General features: G+C 36.1%; 1 pseudogene; it reads left to right on the top strand.

The window, feature by feature from the left end:
• The first annotated feature begins 12,534 nt into the window (after positions 1-12,534).
• On the top strand, positions 12,535-18,289 carry LOC128172104 (uncharacterized; annotated as a pseudogene).
• The last annotated feature ends 1,188 nt before the right edge of the window (positions 18,290-19,477 follow it).

Raw genomic sequence — 19,477 nt, 5'->3', positions numbered from 1 at the left:
AGGAGACTGACTCGCCAAAATGTTTCAAAGAGAAAAGAAAGCGCCCTAGGTCAGAGTTTACAGACTTTTTTTTAGAGAGGAATCAGAAAAACAGGATCAGAAATTTACGTTGTTCATGGATCAAATGGAAAAATGCAGGAAAAGAAGTTAGAACTGTTTAGGGAAATTTATTGGATCAAAGAAGGACTAAATATATTAACATGTTTTTGTTAAACATAATTTTCACATTTTTGTTTGTTAGTTAGTTAAACACTACAATCATATCAGTAATTTTGAATTTCATTTAAATTAATGCTCTATAGGGTCAGTTCCATTTACTTCACTATTAAATTTAAACAACTTCTTAAAATAGTTAACCTCTTTATCAATAATGCTATTATTAATTTCCTTATAATGATAGAAATTTTTGGTTTACATGAAACAGTTTTTAAATAGCCCCAAAACCACCGCCCATTTTATAGATAATCAATTTTCCCTAACAGCATGCTCCATCTAAACAATGGCTCAGATTATGGCCCCTTTGGGACAAACGAATTCAGCCACACTTGTCTTTGATGTTCGCATTAGGTCCTAAGAATTTATCATTAACAAACAAAACTTTTGTATTGTCAGTTGATAGAATACTTATAAAAAATATTTTTTTTTTAATTAAGACATGAAGACAAAAAACCTTCATCTACATGTATTTATAAAAATATATTTTAGAGTGTTTTAATACTGTTAATTAATCAATAAAATCTGTAAGGATTACCTCTATACTTTTCAACATTAGTGTACAATATATAGAATAAGGAAAATGAAAACTATCATAAAATCATTAAACCTTGTCTGATCTTAAAAAGAATTGCAGGTGCACATCTTCAGATGGTGTTCAAGATATGTACAAATTTATAAACTGTTCCATGCAGTAATAAAAAATTCTATAGGGGGGACAAAGTTGCGTCTACAGAAAGACGGACAGGGTGAAACCAATATACCCCAATGAAGCCGTACCCTTCAAGACCATTTGATTAATCAAAAAGAATTTTTAACTACATGCTTTCTAGGGCAAGAAAAGCTGTCGAGAATGTTTTTGGTATTTTAGCAAGTAGGTTTAGAGTTTTTAAAAGTACAATGGAACCAGAGAGGGCCCAGAAAATTGTTTTGGCTTGCTGCGCACTCCATAACTATCTGAGAACAAAAACTATCCAGAGCAAAGTATACCCCTGCTGGTACATTTGATGAAGAATACTCAGAACCAGGAACCTGGACGATTTCTTGTGTTGGGATAATGACATTGATTTGGACTAACTTTTAGAGGAGAACACAGACCATGAAGTCTTGTGACCAGCCACCAAAAGAAGAACACAGTTACCAGTGCCCCGACTCCAGGAAGATCCTGCACTCCATATCTGGTTTTCGGGGACACATGACTAGGCATTACAAGAAAAGCAAAACAAAAGGTATTTATCACCAACATTTTTAAAAATTAAAATGATTTATTCTTCCCGTTGTGGAGCAAACTCAGCTTTGAGTGTCGTGACTCCAGTGCTCGAGATTCCATGGTGAGCATATGGCCTGGTTTTTTTTTTTTTTTTTGGTTTTTGCCATGTCCTCCTAAAACATTCAAATCAATAACTAAATATATCAAAAATAAAAATCATATAATCATTAAATATTCGAAACATTGTAAAATTCGTCATCATTTTGCAAACACAAATAATAGTAGAAAAATGAAGCAAAATACTTGCACTAATGCATGTATTGTTTTTCAGTCAAACTGCAATTTTGATATTAAGTATTATTTATTACAAATCAGCATTGTTTTATGAATTAAAAAGTACTAATATACATAGAAATTAAATCAATCAGAAACTTTTTATCTTCAATTTCTCAGAACTAAACTAATATGCATATGTACAGTGAATCAGAATGCAAGACATATTTAATAATGATTAACACCATTTTTTAAATTAGTGAATAGTACATAATCATACAAACACTGAGCATAAATATATAACTGTAGTATATTTAAATATAATTAAGCTAACGATTCAAAAGTATTGACAACTTGCAGTTCTTCTTGCAGTTCTTGATTCAAAGATTCATCAATGAAATTAAACAAAAAATATACTATCCACCAAACAATCTGACAGTCATTGCCGCCAAAATTAAACGGTTTTTAGAGAAAGGAATGTAAATATGCGGCTATCAACTTTTAAAAATAAGATGATACAACTTTTGATTTGCTAATAAAAAGCTTGGACTTTAGATTGAAAGAACTGGCAAACATAGGTATCGGCAACAATATTAACCGTGCAGATCCTGCCATTATTCAAGATGATGAGCAGCCATGGAAATCAGAAGTTAAGAACATGAATACTGCTCAGGAATTTCCAACTGTGTATATATTATTTTACAACGGCAAACTGTTTGCATTAAGAGCGAAGGGCGAACACAGAAACATGGATTCATCTCAATTTTCAATAAATCATGATCACGGGACTAAAATATTATTCTTAGAAATCCACGGTAAATCTTGCAATAATGTCCAAAGAACCTTAAAGCTGAACACCGCTCGTAAATAGGAACCGTCACACAGGTACACGTACCTGGTAAATGAACCCTTCAATTCCGTTGCACACCTGGGACTCGTTTCCGACGTATTGTACTCCCTCTGTGGTCTTTGGATTTAATGCATTTCTTATTATGTGCATATTCTGTTTGTAAAAAATGCAATGACCAATTTATTTATTATAGTATGCTCATGGCTTGGAAAAAGAGCTCGAAATAAAAGTTTCAAATGGACTGAATGCACCAATGATGAAAGATAATATTGACAAAGAAAACATTTATCTGGAAGACAAGTGTGATTGTGTTCAAAGCGAAGGCCAAAAAGAAAAACAAAAGGACTTCACAGTTTGTGACCAGAGCAAAATGCTCACTTTGATTGTACCAAAAGAAATTGAAACACTAGTTACTGAGAAAAATAGAAAATGGATTAAATTGTCACTGTTAAACGTTACTTCCTGTAAACTGCATTTTAGTTTAGTATTTACCAAGTTTTATTCCTTGAGGCTATCCATATGTGTTCAAACAGTGTGTCACATTTTCAACAGGCACAGTTTCAGTTGTCAAAATAATGTCAGTGGTGATCATTTTGAATCGTTCGTAAAATATATTTACATTAAAAATTAATTCATTAATATCTTGTAGCATTATATAATTATTAATTAATAAATTTATCTTTTTTTTTCTAGCTAGTGACAGTAGAGTAACAGCAACGTCTTGTGCCACTGCAGAAAACAACGAGTCTCCTTCCCCCTCCTGCTCCGTGGACATTGAAAGCATTCTCCATGAGGCAAGTCTTCAAACGCTGACAAGATTATAAGAATGTCCTATGCACAACTCGTTCAGGGAAAGTGTGATCGTGAGGTTGGCCAAGTTTTGCAGCAAGGCCCAGTTTTTAGAGCCACCTTTAGTGGGACACATGAAAGACATCTTCAGCTCAAATTTGTGTGATCCCCATTCAAGGGAACTGTTCTTTACCAAGTTTTATTCTTTGGGGGTATCCATATGTGTTCAGACAGTTATCACATGTTCAACAGGCAAGGAGCAAAGCCCAGTTCTTAGAGCCACCTTTAGTGGGACACATGAAAGACATCTTCAGCTCAAATTTGTGTGATCCCCATTCATGGGAACTGTTCTTTACCAAGTTTTATTCCTTGAGGCTATCCATATGTGTTCAGACAGTGTGTCACATTTTCAACAGGCACAGTTTCAGTTGGCAAAATAATGTCAGGCATAAATAGTGTAGGACCGAAGGTTGGGCCGATAGAGTACTAAAGTCATGGTCTTAGTGTTGGGCTGCTAGAGATAAATAGTTGTGGTCCACATGAGGTTGTAGTACTATTAGAGAATATGGAGTCGCATTTATCGGACACACTTTGACTTGGATGTCTCTTGGAATGGTACTTTTTCCTTTGACCAATGGAACCACTTCTTCGTTTGAGACGAGGCATTTCTCTGCAATAAATAATATCCATATTAAAAATTTGAATTATATTTTTATCAAACACTTAAATATGCATCTTTACTTTTTCTTTAATTACATCTTAAATTGCATTGTATTCTTCAGATAGAATAGCAAACATGTCGACATAATGTGTAATATTGTCTATTATTTTTAACAAACATAATTTAAAGCGTAAACAGTCACCATAGATATAATTTTCAAATAAATTCAAGCACTGTAAATCAAATTTATATTCAATGGTGTAAATCAATTTGCAGAAAAGTTTGATTCAAATGCGGCAACAAATGTGCAAGATTTGTTTTAGGAAAATAAATTTCTGCAATAATTTTCTATATCATATATAGAACTTGACTTTTTCATAATACAGATCTATCATTTAGTACCAATATTACCGGTTTGAATTTATTTTTTTGAAGAATTTTGATAAATAAAAAATGCCATGTTTTCTTCATTAAAATAAAATAATTCTTGTACTTTGAGGTACGATAAAAAAAATCTACAATAATTATCCGTATGAAATATAAAACTTGCCCTTTTCATAACTTAGATCTATCATTTAATACAAAAATTACCGGTTTTGATTCATTAATTTAGGAGAATTTTAAAAAATACAAATGATATATTCTCTTTAAAAGATACGATTTTTGACTCAACAACTAGTCGGTGGATATTGTGAGAATTAGCCTAAATTAGTTTTATAAATTGGTCCTTTAACGTTAAAGGCTTGGTAGGACGACCCAATCTCAAGCTGTGTTGTGTAAACATTGGCATTCGTTATTACGCTTGGGCAATCAATCGTGACTGATAACAAATTACTATCAAAACACTAGTGCACAGGCCTCATAAAAATCGATAAATGCAAGTAGCAACCACCACACTCGGTAGGCGGCGCTTCTTAACTTCGATCCCGATATTATAAAAATGTGATCTCGCCATTCATGCTTTGTGTTACGTTGTTTTATTGACAAATCCCGATGGGTAACGATTGTAATTTATGCCGGTTTATAAGGTTAAATGTCTATATTTGGAGAATATGGTAATTTTACGACTGTTCTATTCCGAAACCATCTAAACATAGCTCGTGGAAAGATTCAATGGGTAAGTAAATCAACAATTCATTGGTATTCACGCATATTTTCTACATCAATATGTTTCATTAGCACAAGAGTTACTAATAAGAAGAAACTTTTGATTTGTATACTGCGTAACATTACGAAATCGTTCAAATTTACTATTTCGAATTTCCTCTGGGTTTTTTTGCCTTTTGTCAAATTGTTTGATGACGTCGATTGCGAGTAATGGTTAAAATTATGGTTGTTTATTGTGCTTTAGATAAATCTAAGGTGTTACTTTCAAAGCAAAAGCTTGTTAAGGTTGAAGACACCGACTCGGATGAAACTCTACCCCCCCCCCCCCCCCCCCATTGCGATTCCCTACACAGTGAGGAAGCTACTCAAACTCCTTCAAAAATCGAAGACAGTCAGTATTTGTAAGTGAAATAAACTAAAAGAACACAATGTGTGATGTAGAATGTAAAGAACACAATGTTTTTATTTTAATACGAAACAGACATTAATGTGTTTATACTATAGTTTAAGCGATTCAGATGAAATATATTTAAATTATCATACCACTTTTTTAGCAATTGAATGCTGTAATCCAAAAAATATTTATAGCTTTGAAAGTGCTATACCACCAAGTCCAGTGAAGGAAAAGAGTATTTCATTTCGTGTAAGTTGATTTTAAATAATGTAGATCATTTTTGGCAATGACAATTAACTTTATTAAGTCAATTATATAATGACTTGGTTTTATTAAGAATATTTATTTTTATTCTTACTTATATTTTTTCCCTGTATGAAAATGTACCTGTTTGAATGTACCTCTGACGATTTGTATTTGTGTGTATTATATATATGTTCCTCTTGTACCAAATTATTTGGTTTGACGAATAAACTGAACTTGAACTATTCCTTGTAGAGTTTTCCATCTGCTACCCGTTCATCTTCTCCTCCTCTTTTGAAAAAAAAGAAGACTGGACTTACATGTAAGTTTATGAATACTAGCACACAAACAATATTAACTGGAAATATTGCAGTCAGTTCGTCAAATGTAAGCCGCACTGATGATTGTGAAGATTGTTTGTCGACAGTTGAAAAAGGTTGCCAGACAAGAATAACAGGAAATTTCTCAAACATATTTACTGGCACATTATCCAAAAGCTTAACATGTTTACATATTTAGAGAAACATGGTATAACTTTAAGCAACAAAAAATTGCTTTTCATTTTTGACAGCTTTTTTAAACGAGGATGTCAGTTTGGACAGTTTATTAAATTTTACATTTCATTTATTTTTTATGTTCTTGTTGTTTTTACATTATTTGTATGTTTTTACCTTGATTGCTAAACAGATTGCATTGTTTACTGGAGTTAAGCTTTTGGTTTACAGCACATTGGAATTAGCCGATAATTTCATTTTATAAACTAGTACAAAATATAATTAACAAAATTTAATTAGCAAATTAATGCAAGTTAATAACATAATGAATATACAGTATTTAATTGCATATAATTATTTATGACAAATTATTTTCTATACGTGATACATCTACTGATTTGCATTTTCAGGTTGTTTGTATATGATCCTGTGTTTTGCTGATCGAGTACATCAAAACAAAATGTGGGCACCACAAGGATGGAATTAACATTATTTTCTGCTAAGTTTGAGGTCTTGAGATTTCCTCAAGGTAAGATTTTTTGTTGTTTTAAGGTCATTTGTGTAAATACAGAGTGAGGTTGTAAAAACTATACTTTCGGAAAAATTGAGAATTTCTTATCTCTTGTGGTACCTTTTTTTTAACTTAGAAATCGTCAAAAAAATTGAGATATTGATTTAAAACCAATTTTTTATTTCAGGAGAAACATGTGGCTACTATAAAAACAATTAACTTTACCAAAATAATGACTTTTATTAAATATGTGGGGGTTGCTACTGCAAGCGTATTATAACCTACCATGTCGCTAATAACTTCTCGGTCTTCAATACCATCATTTAACAGCTTAATTTGCTGAAAATATTAGTCAGATTCACACTCTCGCTTAAAATTCACAATGGCGCCGATTAAAATTGAAATACTTAGGTGCTAGATTTCGCCAAGAACCCTATAGAAAAGCATAGTTGCCATTCCCGTTAGTAGGTATCACAACACTATTTCTCTGAAAGTTCACGTCAAAACATGGCGGACAGAATATAGAACCACGTCAAAACATGGCGGACAGAATATAGAACCCAGTTTTTCCCTTTGATTTGAGGGTTTTTCCTAAGAGGGGGGTGCCCAATATTTTTATGAGGTGTAAATTCAAGTATTTTGCTTCAGATGATATGCTTAAAAAAATTGAGGAGGCCAAGAAATATTTTTTAATTTTTTTTAATACAGAGTGGGGTAATTTGGCTCCAGACATGGTTTTCAAGTACCTGCTTGACTTAGATGTAAACAAAGTCTCACGCCTTTGTGGATGTGTAGGTATTTTTGGTACTGAAATGTACAGTAAGAATAGTACTTAAATTGTGAAAGGGAAACGTCTGGGAAGTTTGTTGTACCTGAGTGAGAGCAGTCTAAAGGTGAGTGGGTTTGGTAAGATTATTTAGGGGAATTTAATAGTGTTGTGCAACCTGAAGAGAGAAAACTCGGGAGGTAGGTGTTTATGGTTACCTTAGTTTCATGGGATAATTTTAGCATTTAAGGAAGTCTGGGTCCTTAAAGGGATTTTTTAACAAAAATCATGGATGCTGAATGGAGACGAGAGAAATTAGAAGTTTTATTTAAAAAAAGTTCATAGGGGAAGGTTGAATAGTTTGGGGTGTGATTTTTTTGATAACAGTTTAGCTACAAATTGTCGGAGGAGGGGGAATAATCAGGGGCCAAACTATGGTAGGGTCAAAATTACATTACCTGCCAACACAAGAAAAGTTTTCCTGGCACACAGATTTTTGTACATGTTGCACACAAATACATTATATATTCCATATGATGAACAGATTTCACACATATGTCACAATTCACTCTGCATAAATCCATTACACTTAAGTCTAGAGGAAGGACATGTCAATAATGAGAGACAACTATGTAAGAATTTGGTCCCAAAAGTCTGCTTAAAACATGCCGGCTATCCTGATTGTCTTTTTGAACGGTAGAGGAGAGTCACTTTTGTTGCTTGTTGTACGAGTTTTTTTTTTTAAGTACACCTCGAATTTCTCCTTGACGAAGGCCCGTCTTCTTGTGCGGTACACGGATGATTTTTTCCTCATCTTGTCTGTTACGTATATCTCCTGTTTTCTTTCTAGTTGTCTCGTCACCCGGGTATCTTCAGGCAGGGAGCACCAAGGGCAGCACACTTAAGGACGATGGATTTCCAAGGACCATGGTTCATCCGGTTGATGGCAGAATAGATTGGGGGCTCAAAGCTCACAGCACAGGTAACATTCTTTGGATTGGATTTAGAGTATCCTCTATGAAGTGCCTCCGACTTCTGAGTAGCTGTACCATATCTGGTAGTGGTGATGGTACTCCTGCTAAACCGGATGTCCACGAGGCCGCGTATGGTCTCTTCATCCTCCAGGGTGGGGTTAAAGGTCCTTGAGTTTGGTGGTAGGTACTCCTTTGGCCAGCAGTCTGTAGGTAGGCCGCTGCAAACGAGTGAGTGTTTTGTGCAAGTACTGCCACAGCGGCCCGAGTAGCACTCGACTATGGCATCTGTTGCAAAGCTTAGGGTGTGGATCAGCTTTTCTGAATCCCCACGGATTTTTTTCTGTGCTATATCATACTCAGCTGTGCACCTCTTCATTAGATCCACTGAAAATTTTCTTTTTTTGGCCTGCCTCTCAGTGGCGGTCCTCCCGTGGAACATGTTCTGGCTAAATTTTGCATTGTCCGCCGCCTTCTTCTGGGACTGGGCAAGGTGCCGGGTATCTCTCAGGGCCTCCACGGTCTGTCCATGTTCCCTCATTGCTCTCTGCACACCGCGGAATGCAGCACTGTCTCCGTCTGTAGTCATATGGCTAATGAGGGTGGGTTCTCTGTATGTAAGGAAGTCATGACAGATTTCCTCGGTGGCGATGTGTTCACAGCCGATGGGTGCATCCATGGTTTGGGACGCTGAGTATTTTCCTGTATGCTCTCGGCCTTTGCTCCCCTTTGTACGCTTACTGCAAAGCTTGTTTTTTGCAGTGACACCCTATGATTTTTGTTATCAGAGGTAACATTTTCACTTATGGTGTAAGTACTCTGTGCTGCAGGCTGGAATGGATTCCTGTCCCGAGACCAGTACAGTGGGTTGTTGTAGCGGCCATCACCTTCAACTGGTATGGGTGCGAGGCGTGGGTATCCGCAGTTTTCCAGAGTGTCCTTCAGGTATGTTCTTTCACGTCTCAAGTCTTTTCTTTTACCATCTCCACAATCCTGGGACGGACCTTACCCCCATTGCGTTGCAGTCCTGTGTAGGATGGGGCTGGACAGTTGAGGGCCAGGAATATTTCGTGTAGGCTGGTCCCCATTATTGGATTGTCCATTAAGGCTACCCATAGGCTTATGTTTGGTTTAGCAGTCTTTGGACCCCGGCTGTCTGTCTGCATTTCTTCGTACAGGTTATTTTGTCCTGAACGGAAATTGCAGTACCGGCATTTAAGGGTCTCCTTCCAGCAGACTCCCTTTTGTTGTTTAGCTTCAAAGTCAAACTCAAGGTAGGAAGTGCATTTAGGACTCTGTAGTTTGTGCTGCTGGCAAGCAGTGTTGAACCTCTCACACCGTCTTCCCCTTGTGGAGCATTTTGTAGGAGTTCTGCTCCTGTTTGCTAGGGTTGTCCTTCTCAGGTACTGTGCATGTAGTTCTCGGGCGGAGTTGTATGATGGGTCCTGTGGTCTCTATGGCTCAGGCCACATCCTTCAGAATGCATTTTCCTGTCTTGCTGATCTGTGTTCTTGTTTGACTTCTCATATACTTGGAGGGCTGCCTTTAACCCCATCCCCTATGGCCAGGACCTCTGCGACGCCCATCCTTGGCTTTGAATTGCGCACTCTTACTTTTGCTCTATCCCTTCATTTTCTAATTTGCTGCTTGCTTTCTGGTAATACTCAGTAGAATGTCTTGTAGTCAAGCATTCACCAGCTTTTATTTGTTGTCAGGATCCTATGAATTGACCATGACTAATTTATGTTTCTTCAGCCTCCAGTGCTTGGCTCTTGTGTCAGCACCATGCCAAATTGGACCTTCATTTTTTATTAGAGTGGCAGATCCTTAATTCTTTGCAGTAAAATGGAAGCCAAGGTATTTATCTTTGTTTAAATTCATGTTTTGAATTAAAATCACAACACACTGTTTTGGTTTAATAAATCTATTTCATAATTTTATCATATCATAAGCAATATTAACACAATGAAATGTTCAAAAAATACATACACTGCTCAAAGAATCACATGAAACACAGGCAAATACAAGTCTAATATCTCAACAACAATCTGTGAAAATTTCATACTCTTTCATAAAGTACAAGTTATAAAATTCATAAATTTACAAACACCTATGCAATGCTTAAAAAATGTCCACTTGAACACTACTCACTTCAAATCATACACGTTTCATTTGACCTGTAGTGCTTTGTTAGCCTTTAAAGCAAAAATTCATATACAATATCAATTACAGATATGTTTCAAGTTCCTAAAACAACATTTTATTAAATTCTTTATTTTGCTGCAGGTATTACAACAATATTTCTCTGAAGGTTCACGTTCACGTCAAAACATGGCGGACAGAATATAGAACCCAGTTTTTCCCTTTGATTTGAGGATTTTTCCTAAGAGGTGGGTGACCAATTTGTTTATGAGGTGTAAATTCAAGTATTTTGCTTCAGATGATATGCTTAAACAAAATTGAGGAGGCCAAGAAATATTTTTAATTTTTTTAAATACAGAGTGGGGTGATTTGGCTCCAGGCATGGTTTTCAAGCACCTGCTTGACTAAGAAGTAAAGTAGCAAGGGACAGTTTCGAATAAAGTACCCGGTCAATATTTGAGTAACATTTATAGTTGCAGTAATTGAAAGCTTATGAGTGTTGCTAACATTCATGAAATGATTTTTAATGATTATCATTAGTTAGAGGGGTGTCTGTTGTTGAAAATTGATATGCAATATGAAAGGCCCTTATGTTAGGTACATGAGAATCAGAAGTAAAATGCAAAACCTGCGGCTATGACTGTTGTGCTGACTTTACACAGTGAAATTGCAAGTTACAGACGGGAGGTATAATAACACGAAAAGTAGGTGGATGGGACATTGTAAACTATACACCGGTAAGTTTCTGACATGTGATAGTGCAACATGCACGCGGTACGGAAGGTCAACCCTCGGCAGGGAATTAGCGGGGGAGGTCTAAAAAGCTGAAAATTAGCAAAATATGAAAGGCTCAAAATCTCAGAAAACCAGTATGTAGAGAATTTTACAGGTTTTGACTAATAATTTTCTTCAGAAATTGGTGATTGGCCTTATAAAGAGTAAATTAAAGGTATTTGTGCTGAAGGGAACTGAGGAAATTCTAGTTACAGAGTTCCGAAGACATGCATCCCTTGGCTACAATGAATTGTATGAAATAAAACTGTCCCCTGCCACTACACAAATTCTCATAAATTCTCATGAATTTGTGGCATGAGAATTTGTGGCTGGAATTGGTATTTTTTGGTACTGAAATGTACAGTAAGAATAGTACTTGAACATGTGAAAGGGAAACGTCTGGGAAGTTTGTTGTACCTGAGGGGTGTTGCTAAAACGCGGAACGGAAAACGGAACGGAACGGAACGGAAAACGGAATTTTTTTGGTACCAGAACGGTGTATAAAATGACATCTTAAAACAAGATACTGAATGTAAATAAAAGAATAATCTGTCAATGCTATTGCTAATAAAAGATTGACAGTTAACTACTTTGATCTGGTAATTCATCGTTATCAATACATTATTTTTTGCCGAGACGTTAAAATAAATTCTATTAAAGAATTGTGTATTTGTTGACAAATTTAACTTATTTTTTACTTAACGACTCTTTGTTTATTAAATTGTTGCTTTTAAATTTTTATAATCATACAATTATAACAATTGGACGGGAACCCCTCTTTATATCAGGTTTAACTCGCGCATGACCTCTGTACGAAACGTTATGGATCCAGAATGATTTTTCATTCCACCCTCACCTCCGCTCGAATTCCGTATACATTAAATTCAAGTACAAAAACATTCTCAGAGTCTAAATTTGTGATTTCGTTTCAAAAGATAAAAAAACTAACCAAATGTGTATTTATACGTTATTATTATTATCATTATTTATGAGTTATTATTTTTTAATATCATATACATCTATTTGAAATTAATGAAAACAGGATGGCAGTATTCATTAAAACATTAAATAGAAAAAAACAATAAACTTTTCCAGTTTCCCAAGCTTTAATATTTACATTGTCATATTGTGTCCTTTTATCTTTCGGCCTGGTTGAAACACCAAGTCATTGCAATTAAACAAAGCAGCAAAGGGGATCGGGGCAGTTTTTTCGTGATGACAGCAGTGGTATCAAACATGTCGGCTCTTTTGAAAATCGACGACTTCGGATTAGACCATGGGAACTTCGTCCTCATTCGACTCGCCAACATAGAATCATGTGGGAGGAAAATTTCAGACAGTTTTTGAAGAATAGGTAATGTATTATTTTTTCAGTTATTTTTATGCTTTTCCAAACCCCATTATATTCCTATTAGGTACGAAGGGGCATTCAAAACATTTGATGTTCTAAAAAGGGGTGTATGTGGGGATCCGGACCCTTACAGGCTAGAAATTGATTCACATAGCAAAGATACCGAAAACAGGCCTTGGACCGTCTTCCCTGGCAATTAAACATCCATCTGAGACCCCATCCTTATAGGGGAAAATTTCTGGATCCGCGCATCAGAGAATTGAAGTAAAAGAAAATATACATTGAACACCTAACATCGAAATAGGTTTTAACAATTGAAATCAATATCAATGTCGAATTTTTATTAATAGCTACAAACCGAACCCCGGCAATTATTCTGGATTTAAACCCGAAAAATACGATACGAATATTTTCATTCAACAATAATTGTTAAAATTAAGGTCGAATTTCCGTGAATCAACTTATCTTTCTTTGCAAACCCGCAGCTATCAGCTCAATTTAATATTAATGAAAATCATTAATATTGATTATGAATTAAAGGTACATGTATTAATCAGGCATTGTATATAAATTATGATATATATCTTTTTAGATCTGACTCCGAATTATCAGACTCTTCGTCGAATATCAGCTTGCCATCTCTTGAAGAATTCTCAACTTGTGCAAACGATGAAGACGCTCCGATTTCAATTTCCAGTACAGATTCCTTTAAAGAAACCAAAAGTTTTCATCTGTCATCACAAGATGATTCCATTGTTATTTTGTCGAGCCCAGAATCTGTCTCAAATTCACCAACATCGAAAGCCTACCAAGATTTGTCCGATTCGAGCAGTAGTTCTGGACATGATTTTGATCAAAGGTATGCATGTGATAATAGAAGTTCAGTCACGTAGCATCGGTTTTGAAAGGGGGTAGAGAGTAACTCCAAATCTTCACATGCATAAAAAATTCACCCGTCTACAAATTCTTACTCCGTGGGGAGTGACAAACCAAAAATATCAACATATGGCCAATCCTCAAAGGGGGGGGGGGGGGGGTAACGTGCTTAAATCATCCATTATAATGTTTTGGTGAATTTCACCTACATATTACCTGTATATTCATTGACATGCTCCTAAAAATGTGTGTGTGCGTGGGGGGGGGGGGGGTGGGTGGGGGGGTGTTCCTTCAACATTCATACAATTTTCTGTACATTTATGTTGTACATATGAAGAAAAAATATCCTTTTGGAGAAAAAGAGAGGGAACATCCTCCCTCCCCCCTCATGCACTGATGCTGCGTGTCTGCGGTATATTTTAGAAAAACTAAAAATGTGGTGAAATACGCGTTTAGATTTGTTCATTTTGTTTTAATGGCAGAATACGGGATGGGCATGTGTGTTGTTTTAGTGTTGCATGTGAATGGGTGGTGACTGCTGTGTTGATTGATCTAGACCTGAGTTTATGTTCAAAACCTGATAACACTCAGTGTCATTCTTTAGTGGGTAATGATGCATTATTATTTAATCCCTGTAAACGCCTTAACACTCCATATACTAATTTTCTTGTTGTTAAGAGATATCGGTCAATATTAGAACATTTTAAGATCATATTTATGATTTTTTATTTTTGTTTATTCCTTATCGATCCTATCAGATTATATGTATTAATTTGTTCTTACATATACACATACTAGATGTTCCTCTTAATTCGTTGAGCTAAACCTTGCTTCGCCAGCTCCAATCTGATGTTGATCAGATAATTGATGAATTTCTCATCAAGAATTAGTTTAGTGTTTAAAAGCGTCCTTAATGCCAGCAAAGGTCAAGTCAACAACCCATACGTCATACGTTTTAGCAGCTTGTTGCAATGAGAGATCAAATAGGAAGTACAATGAAATTAATACTCGCCCCCCCCCCTTCAACCCGTGCCGAATCGTCCTTGAATTTAAATCGTAACATACATGTATGTCACATTTGATGTATCAATAGTCTTTCATTATGAAGCTACACAAGTTTCATATCAAGGCTGCTCACCCTTTTAATATCTAAATGGGACTAGACTGTTTAAAGATTTCTCCCTCAAGACACCCATCACTTGTTTAAGTTATAAACACGTTACAAAATATTAAGATTTCGCAATTTTCTGCATTTTCGACAGTCCATTATTATTTCCCGTTGCATATATAGTTTCAGTGATAATACATAATTTTAAAAAAGAAGACATGGTAGGAATCCGTGACTTTCTCGAGGGGGTACACCGTTACCACCCAACCCATGCGTGGATGTAGAATTTTTTTTCCCGGGAAGGGAGTGGGGTGTGGTGGTTTATTTTGTTTGTTCGGGGGGGGGGGGGGGGTTCCTATGCCTATATTCTATTTCTGTCCCATCTAAATTGTAGATCCGCGCGCATGGAGCCAGTATAAAAATGACAGCTGAAAAAAGTTTAAACGGGCAATGAAAAGCGTAATATTTTCCGGAAAGCGAAATCCGGGGGGGGGGGGGGGGTGCTTTTCCATTTTGCACAAGGGGAAATGTCTCTGTCAATCCCTGCGAGTTCAATGTCTATTTCTGAAAAACTTTACTGAATAACGTTATATCCTATGGAACTCTCATTAATGAAATCCACAAATGAATTAATAAATTTGGACGAGTCTATAGTTTCGGAAAACAAGATTTAATTTCTGCATGATCTACCAAAATATTTCTAAATGAAAAACGGAAGTAGATATCGAATATGCATTGTTTATTCGACATTTTTCATTTAATGCTTGATTTAACATGGTTTTATTTTCTTTAGGTCGTTCGGGCATCAGACCAAGTCATCTGATCAACCGCTGGAGTACTTTGAGGATAACAAACACATGCCGATTTATTCGTCGTCTGATAAGGGATTTTCAGTAAAAGATGCCGTTTCGATAATAATAAATACAAAGGATAAATTGGCATCCAAAGTACCGTTCAGTTGCAAAGAAACCAAAATATTTGTTGTAGACACAAGCAAGTTAGAACATATTGATGATATACGGTCTCATGAACTTGGTGCAATGAAAAATGAGAGAGTTCAGAGAGATTACGTTTCAGTTGCTGAAGATGAAAAAGTAATCAAAGTTTTGAAAAAAAATACCAATGTCATGAGAAAAGGAATTTACATGCTAAAAAGGTCTTACTACTCTTTGAAAGGCGACACAAGTTTTAAGAGAAGAATATATGAACTATCTGATTGGAAAGGCGATCAACACAAAGTAGTCATTTTGCAGTTTGTTTTCCACGGTAATGCTCCTCCACCAAAGCCAAGACCGCATGGAAATAGCAAATCAGGGGGCATGTATGTTAGGACAACAAAGTCAACGCTTGAAAAGGTGAAGGAGAAGTTGAAACCAAAAGATGCTTTTGAGGATGCGTTCGAATCTGTTGGCGGCATGGAAGCAGAAAGCATGTGTTCCATCCCCAGAAACGTAAAGCAGATTTACAACATGAAACAATCGAAGTCCAAGCAAGAAATAGGGTCCAAAGAAAAAGACGATTTGTTTTCGATAATACAACAATGCAAATCTGAACAATCTCTGACCAACCCCTTTATCAGATCAATTCAAGCTGCGCCCGAACCCATGTGCGTCTGTGTAACTGACAGACAGCTATCGGAAATGCAAAAATTCCTAACTAACCCCTAAGAAGCATCCATATTAGGTATTGACCCTACTTTTAATTTAGGCCAGTTTCTGGTAACGGTTGGAACGTACAAACACTTGCAACTTCGACATCGGCGAACCGGAAACTCCCCTACGATGATTGGTCCGGTGCTCATTCACCAACAGAAGCTCCCAATGTCATATTCCTATTTGGCAAGCACATGCACTTCTCTCAGACCATCTCTAAAAGAAATTCTTTTCATAGGAACTGACGATGAAAAGGCCATTTTTAACGGTGTTAAAACCTTCTTCCCCCATAGCTTAAACATTCAATGTTTTAGGCATATGCGAAACAACATTTCAAGAAAACTCCAAGGGCTAGGTGTTTCTGAAACCGCTGCAGGCGAATACCTGAGGGACATATTTGGTGTTAAACGCAATTCCGAGGTAGAATATGGATTGGTGGATGCAACATCAGATTCTGAGTTCGATACAGAGTTGAAAAATTATGAAATAATCTGGAATGAAAGGGAAATCGAAGACCGCAAAACAAACGATCCACTTTTCCACAAATGGTTCCTTAAGGAAAAAGCAGATACTTTTAAAAAGCATCTTCTGTTACCGTTGAGAATATCTGCAGGTCTTGGATTTGCTGAGTACACCACAAATGCTAATGAGTCTATTAACAAGAAGCTGAAAGAAAAAGTTGACTACAAAGAATCTCAGTTAGGAGAATTTTGTTCCAAACTGTTCTCTTTAGTTGACAGCCAGAATAAAGATGTTGAAAAATCCCTCATTGGAGTCGGACCTTACGAACTGCGACCTGAATATAAGCAATTTGAAATATGTCAAACGGATTGGTTTAAGCTCTCAAACAGTACAAGACAAAGCCATCTAAAAAACTTTCTTAAGGCCCCTTTGAAGCCGTCTCGTCAACGTTTTGACAACGAGGGTGCTTCCACTTCCAGTACAAACAAATGCCAAAGCCTAAGTATTAACTTTGAACAAACTGGATTGTCAGAAAACGTTTATAAACATGTTTGGGAGAAAGCTGTTGAGATTTTGGATAAGGACAGTAATATTGTACATGCCCCTGGAGAAAACACAGCCATGCTTGTTGTCAGTAAATCAAAAAAAATGCCTCATTATGTTGAAATTTTCAAAAGCGGAAAAATCGAATGCCCATGTGATGGATATAAGGCCAAACAAATGTGTTCTCATGCTTTGGCAGTAGCAGAGAAAAGGGGAGTTCTTGAAAATTATCTTTGTTGGTATGAAAAATGCAGGGGTCTCAGCATTTCAGCGATATGCAGAGAAAAAATGCCACAAAAACCTCAAAAGAAACCAGGCCATAAAGATAGATCGTCAAAAAGAAAATCTACTACGCGTTTTGAATACGATGATGCACTTCCCACGAAACGTAGATCGCGCTACAACCCGACAGAAAGTAATGTAACTGCAGCCGATGATATTGAGTCCAATTACTTTCTGAAATCATTAAATGGAACAAAGATACGGGTATGTTATGGGTGTTCAAAGGCAATCAGAATCCCGCCACACGTTCCTGCGCCCCCTTACGATGTGGTTATATGCAGAAAGGAATATCGCGCCTATTCCTTGGACGGGATATCAAAACTCACGCTCACGCCTCAAAATGTCCATTATCATTTACGGAAGGCATGCCTCACAATGAAAAACCCCGAATTTGACGAGGATACTCTCATCATTTGCCCTCCTGATGTCGGTCAGCAGCTAACAGACGTTCACAAGAATTATTTGAAATGTTTTAATGTGAAGTACTAAAATCTCTTAAGATGTTTCTTGTAAAAACGGGAGTGGAGTGTAAACGTTAAACTATTGGGATTCATGTGTTTCACAATTGAATAAATCTCAAAATGTAATTAATGAGTTATGTTTATGTAATTGGTTTTCCATAGAAATGACGTTAAAAATTATAATCATGATCAGTGCCTGACTGAATTCTGCGCGAACTCGCGGGGCAAATATAACAGACTAAAAACAGATCGAAAAATTACAAAGTGCAACGAATGGTTGCCCTCACCAGACAAACTTGAAAGTGCCCCCGTTTATTGACGATTAATTTAGAAAAGCGTCGTGTCCTACCTTTTGCTTTTTAAATTTATAAACGGTTCATTTAATTGTTTTCATTATGTAAGTCACATTTTATTATACTAAAGGGTCGAGTTATAGCCAAGCTGTTTGTAGCCTTTTTTCAATAGTAAATATTAATGGGCCGTTTTTCATTCATAAACAAATGGGTCGTAGAAATACCGTGAAATGACGATAATGAGTTGCCACAGCTGGTGAGGATAGACATTTATCAAAAGTACACTGAAATAACAGATATTAAACCTAGAGGTTGATTGTGTTTTCATTAGATGGGACGTATTTAATTTTTCAAAAAATAATCATGATATTTGATGGTGCCCCAACGCACTACTGTCGGAATAACCGCAATTTTGTACCTAGCCAACAATGAAACTAATATATATACTGTTACACTAACTTAAATGCTCGCTTACTATAGTGTATATAAAACATATAAATATATGAATAGTCAATTCAATTCCGAATAAATTTCTTGATTTAAAAGCCAAAAATGCATACAAATGATCTTTAATATATGTTCATTTGATATAATATATGTATATTTGATGTAATCATGATAGTAATGTGTTTGTATTTTCTTTCCGTTTTCCGTTCCGTTCCGTTTTCCGTTCCGTTTTCCGTTCCGCGTTTTAGCAACACCCGTACCTGAGTGATAGCAGTCTAAATGTGAGTGGGTTTGGTAAGATTATATAGGGGAATTTAATAGTGTTGTCAACCTAGTATCCATACGTCCCTGGTGCGAGTTATCGAGGTAGCATTTTTCTAGTTGTACGTACAATATTCGACTTTGATTTTATATACATATAAAGAAAACACTTGTACGAGTTATCATTTTGTAAGTTCTACGCCAAATGTTAAGTCGTACGTGCAATTAATATTTACTTTCTTTAAACCATGTGTACTTTAAAGAACACTTGTATTATATCATTGGTTTAAACGTTGCTTTCTCCTAAACAGGGCAGACAATGGGAACAGGCAATATCAAGATT

Source organism: Crassostrea angulata, chromosome 2 (genome assembly GCF_025612915.1).
Source record: "Crassostrea angulata isolate pt1a10 chromosome 2, ASM2561291v2, whole genome shotgun sequence".
Classification (NCBI taxonomy): domain Eukaryota; kingdom Metazoa; phylum Mollusca; class Bivalvia; order Ostreida; family Ostreidae; genus Magallana; species Magallana angulata.
Note: the sequence above shows the minus strand (reverse complement) of the source record. Positions and strands in the feature narration are given on the sequence as shown.